The sequence below is a fragment of the Theropithecus gelada genome, chromosome 14 (assembly GCF_003255815.1).
Source record: "Theropithecus gelada isolate Dixy chromosome 14, Tgel_1.0, whole genome shotgun sequence".
Taxonomy (NCBI): domain Eukaryota; kingdom Metazoa; phylum Chordata; class Mammalia; order Primates; family Cercopithecidae; genus Theropithecus; species Theropithecus gelada.
This window is the reverse complement of record NC_037682.1, coordinates 5,100,602-5,106,601: the sequence shown is the minus strand read 5'-3', so window position 1 is coordinate 5,106,601 and position 6,000 is coordinate 5,100,602.

The window sequence follows — 6,000 nt, the reverse complement described above, 5'->3', positions numbered from 1 at the left end:
GACTATAGGCAAGTGCCACCATGCCTGGCTAATTTTTGTGTTTTTAGTAGAGATGGGTTTCACCATCTTGGCCAGGCTGGTCTCAAACTCCTGGCATCAAGTGATCCACCTGCCTCAAGCTCCCAAAGTGCTGGGATTACAGGGATGAGTCACCGTGCCCAGCCTCACATGTATTCTTATAAGAGAGACACACAAAGGAGAAGACACAGAGGGGAGAAGGAGACCAGAAGACAGAGGCAGAGATTGGAGTGACACCCACAGTCACCCTAAGCTGCAAGAAACAAGGAAGGATCTCTTTTGGAGCCTTCAGAAGGAGTGTGGCCCTGTAGACATCTTGCTTTTGGATTTCTGGATTTTGGATTCTCTCTCAGCGCTGTGAGGGAATAAATTCCTGCTGTTTTGCCTACCCAGTTTGAAATTATTTGTTACAGCAGTCTTTGGAAGCTAATACAGAGGCAAGTTGTGACACGGGGGCCAGAGGCTGGGAGGGGTTCAGTCAGGCAGGGCTTTCATAAGGTGCCCCGGGGACTCCGGACCTTATTCTGGATGTGAGGAGAAATCATTGGAGGACCAAGAGCAGAGTGTGATGGCATCTGACGTGCATTTTAAAGAACAGGTCTGGCTGCTGGGTTTCTGGAAGGATGCTAAGAAACTAGCTAGGAAATGTCTGTGGTCATCCAGTTATAAGAAGGTGATGCCTGGCCTAGAGCAGTCCTATTCAGGGGTCACCCCATGCACAACTGGCCAGTTACATTCAGTGTTATGAGTGGTTTTGGAAAAAGATGAGCATAGTTGGGTCCCTCTAATAAGCCAAACAGACCAGATATGATTTCAGTGGGAAGTAAGAGGCCATGTAGCCTCTGGGGCAGAGAAACAGTTGTTTGTAAATACTAAGAAAACTGGGTATGACATGTTCATATTTTTAAACATTTCATTTCCTTTTCAGTCAATGATTTTTTGAATGACAAAGTGGAACCCCTAAGTTGTTTTTACACAAATTTACAGAGAGGTCAGTGAGCTGCAGTAAGCTGAGGTGGAGGAGAAGAAAAGAAGAGGGAGACCTAGGAAAATTCAACCCACAATCTTCCATCAGGGCAACAAAAGAATCTGGCTCAGCTGATCCTGTAGCTTAAATCCTATGAAATACACAAGGTATGGACAACAACAAGAGCTCCACAGGTACAAAGCCCAGCTGTTAGGACACAAAAGCCCAGCAGGTAAATACTCTAGTTCATTATTTTATCAAGGGCCTTTGTAGCTGGGTGAGAAGGCAAATCTACCACAATTAAAACGAGTTTGGATAAAAGACTACTTATTCTCAAAATCCCTGCCCCTTCTCTCTCTGCACTGTTGTATACACCACATTGCCTCTTCTCTGTTCTTTAATTCCTGGCTTCAGATGAGCATATACCCAAGGAGAGCACAGTATCCAGAAGACCTTGGACTTTAAGGTGAAAGAAGACTTTCCTTTGGGCCACCCAAGAGGAGCAGTAAAATAAAAACCCATCAAGGCAACTGGGTTATCTAGCTAAGGGGCTGAGCAGAGCAGGGGGACTCAGGAATGAGCAGCAGGACAGGAATTTGGAAAGTAGTTCCAGACAGAGCAGGATATCTCATTCCAGTGTGTACTAGTCTGTTTTCACACTGCTATAAAGAACTGTCCAAGACTGGGTAATTTATAAAGGAAACAGGTTTAATTGACTCAGAGTTCAGCATGGCTGGGGAGGCCTCAGAAAACTTCCAATCATGGCAGAAGGTGAAGGGGAAGCGAGGCACCTTTCTCACAAGGCGACAGGAAAGAGAAGTGCCAACCAAAGGGGGAACAGCCCCTTATAAAACTGTCAGATCTTGTGAGAACTCATTATCACAAAAACAGCATGGGGGAACAGCCCCCATGAGCCAATTACCTCCACTTAGTCTCTCCCTTGACACATGGGTATTGTGGGGATTATAATTCAAGATGAGATTTGGGTGGAGACATAAAGCCTAACCATATCATAGTGTAAGACTGAACCTGGAGGCCTCTACTGTACCTCAGAAATATGATACTGTGCTCGCGATAGTTGGGGGAGCTTTTAAGGGCACCAAAACACTGCCACATCACCAGACTTCTCTCAGCTTTGCTCCAAGCCCTATACATCCAAGGTCACCATTTCTATAATGCATAACTTCCCTCTTCTTATGCTCCTTTAGCTCTCAGAATGCAAAAGCAGAGAGCTGTCACACATGCTGAGCATCTATTATGTGCCAGGCTCTGTGCCAGGGGCTTTATGTGTTTTATATCACTTAATTCTCATTGCACCTTTGTCATATAGAAACTATTGTGATCCTCCTTTTGCCGATGAAGAAACTGAGGCTTAGAGAAGTAAAAACTTGTCCAGACTCACATAAGTCTGTTCTTACAATCTTGGAATTCATCCACTTATTCTCCAAGTATTTGTTGAATGCTGCTTGATGCCCGGCACTGCTCCACAGTGTATAGTGTACATCATAGTGAACAGAGCAGACACAAACTCCTGCCTCCTGAGGGAGGTTTCTGGATGCTGGAAATATCCTGATTCTTTCTCTCTTTCTCTCTCTCTCTCTCTCTCTCTCTTTCTCTCTTTCTCTCCTTCTTTCTTCCTTTCTAAGATGGGCGCTCTCTAAGTTGCTCAGGCTGGCCTCGAACTCCTGAGCTCAAATGATTCTCCTGCCTTAGCCTTCTGAGTAGCTGGGACCATAGGCATGCACCACAATGCCCAGCCTAACATCCTAATTCTTCAGCACAAGTGTGTTCAGTTTGAAAATCATCAAACTGTACCCTCATGATCCGTGTATTTATTGTACATATGTTGTACTTAAATTTTTTTTAATCCCTGCCTTCATGGAGGTTATGTTCTGATGGAAGAATCGGGGAGTTTGAGAGAACAATAACCAGTAAGTGGTAAACCGAATCATGACCCTCAAAGACACCCAGGTCCTCTTCTATAGAGCCTGTGAAAGTGATCTTATATGGTAAAGGAGACTTTGCAGATGCAATGAAATCAAATGTATGGAGATGGGGAGATTATCCTGGATTAGTCAGTGGGCCCTAAATGGGACTACACATTTCCTTATAAGAGGGAGGCAGAGGGAAATTTAACCACACAACAGGAAGTAGAAGGTGGGATGATGGAAGCAAGAGATTGGAGTGATGCGAGGAAGAGGCCACAAGCCAAGGAATTGGGGCGGCCTCCAAAAGCTGGAGGAAGCAGATAAAAAGGTTTTCACCTGGAGCCTGCAGAAGAATCCTGTTCTGCCCATGCCTTGGCTTTAGCCCAGGGAGACCAACTTTGAACTTCTGGCCTCCAGAACTTGAAGACAATGAATCTGTACTGTTTTAAGCCAACTACCAAATTTGTGGTAATTCAGTGTACAGCAGCAACAAGAAGCTAATACACAAGTTAATTAAATACATTACACAGCATTACATATTATCTTAGTCACATTCGTTTCTCATGGTTCTGTTCTGTCAATTTTTTTTTTCTTTTTGATGGAGTCTTATTCTGTCACCAGGCTGGAGTACAGTGGCACCATCTCAGCTCACTGCAACCTCTGCCTCCCGGGTTCAAGCAACTCTCCTGCCTCAGCCTCTCGTGTAGCTGGGAATACAGGTGCACACCACCACGCCCAGCTAATTTTTGTATTTTTAGTAGAGATGGGGTTTCATCATGTTGGCCAGGATGGTCTCAATCTCTTGACCTTGTGATCCACCTGCCTCGGTCTCCCAAAGTGCTGGGATTATGGGTGTGAGCCACTGTACCCGGACAATTTTTTTATTGCTGAGAAATTTTCATGGGACAGGCACGGTGGCTCATGCCTGTAATCCAAGCTCTTTGAGAGGCAGATCACTTGAGGTCAGGAATTCGAGACCAGCCTGGCCAACATTGTGAAATCCCGTCTTTATTAAAAATACAAAAGTTAGCCAGGCATAGTGGTGAGAGCCTGTAATCCTAGCTACTCAGGAGGCTGAGGCATGAGAATCATTTGAAAGTAGAAGGTGGAGGCTATAGTGAGCAAAGATCATGCCACTGCACTCCAGCGTGATTTAAAAAAAGAAAGATTGGGGGGCAGGTCAAGAGTGAGTTTAGGTCACCCTTTCAAAGGAAGGAACTGAGCAAGATAGAGGGGACAATAGCTTGAGTGAAGAGAAAAATTCTGACAGTTTTTTTAATTGTGGTAAAATACTCAGAGCTTAAAATTCACCATCCTCATAATTTTTAAGTGCACAATTCAGTGGCGTTAAGTACCTTCACAATAGTGTGCAACCATCACCACAATTCATCTCCAGAACTTTCTCATCTTACCAAACTGAAAGTCTGCTCCTATTAAACACCAACTCTCCATCCCCTCTCCCAGTCCTGGGCACCCCCCATTCGACTTTCTGTCTCTATGAATTGACTACTCTGGGTACATCATATAAGTGGAATTAACAGTTTTTTTTTTTTAAACTGATTTTCAGGTTTCTCTCAAATGAGAGATATAATAATGTATATTTTAAAAAGAGGCTGGTGGTGCAGTGGCTCATGCTTGTAATCCTAGCACTTTGGTAGGCTGAGGTGGGAAAATCACTTGAGTCCGGGAAGTTGCAGTCAGCCATGATCAGGCCACTGCTCTTCAGCCTGGGTGACAGAGCGAGACCCTGTCTCAGAATAAAATAAAATAATATCCAATTAAGATGGACAAATAGAGGATTCTCGAGAGAGGAGAGCACTAGTGGAGCTGTGATCCTGGGTAGGAGGCAGGCTGGTATTTGACATCAAGTGCAGAGACCAGAGCCTGACATCTGTGCAGAGTAACCAAGAAGGGGATGCATGTGGGGACAGGTGTGGGAGCTTGGGGGTCAGAGTGGTGGCGGTGGCTTATGATCATTCTCTCTGATGGTGCCTGCAATTCTCAGTGAAGCAGAGAACAAGGTGATCAGCTGAGGATGAGGACAGGAGAGGAGGCACCAGAGATTCATGCAGAGGAGAGAACCCAGGTATCCATTAGAAGACTGAGGAAAGAACAGAATTCAATAATTAGGGTGAAGCTGGCAGTGGCTAGCATAGCCTGTCCTGTTTCCCAAGCATTATTAACCTTTTGTCTCTGTTTTCCAAGCTTCCTGGGAGCTGTATCCTCCAAAGTCCTCGTAAGAATAGAAATTCAAAGGAGAGCCATCCTCAGGGCATATGGTGGTCTTCAGATCAACTTTTGCTGAATTTTCAGCACAGTTGGGGTGCTGTACATTTGTGGCTGGGTGTAAGCAGCACACGTCATTTGAGGCTGACTTGCAGCAGCAAGAATTATTGGCAAGTTCCTCACCAGGCTGCTCTGCCTCCTGAAAGCCTCAGTCTCCAAGTGGGTCTGAGCAGGCAACAATCTCCTTGGTCAGAACCAATCTCCTTGATGGTCCTAATGCCAGTGGATGGTTCTAGAAACTAGAAATCCCCTCCTCGGCAGGTCACAGGAGTGCCTGGGGGGCGCCAGAGGCTGGAGAGACTCTAAACTGCTTCTTGCTCTCCACCCTCCATGCCCCATGGACTCCTCCAGAAGTCTAGCCAGGTGGACATCTGGGATTTGTGGTTCTACAACAGCTATAACACTTGCACCTCTAAGAGACACGGCACCAAAGCCTGCACTGGTCATGCTGCATGTTAAAAGGGGAAACTCTTCCTTTTGCACACAAACTAAAGTCAAAACTTACCTTTTTGTCATCTGTTGGAGTCAAAGAGGCAATGAGGCTGAGGCTCTAGTCCATTTCCTGCTTCAAGGCTTTTGGGCACCAGGCCCCTCTACCTGGGAACCCTGCCTTCCTTTCTGCCTAGAGGACTCCTTCTCAACTTTCAGGATCTGGCTCCCTTTCCTCCTCCTCTGTGAAGGGTCAGGGGGTCCTCAAGACCACCCTCAGTTTCAATAATTCACTAGAAGGGCTCACAGAACTAAAAAAAGGTGTTACAGACCAGGCGTGGTGGCTGAAGCCTGTAATTCCAGCACTTTAGG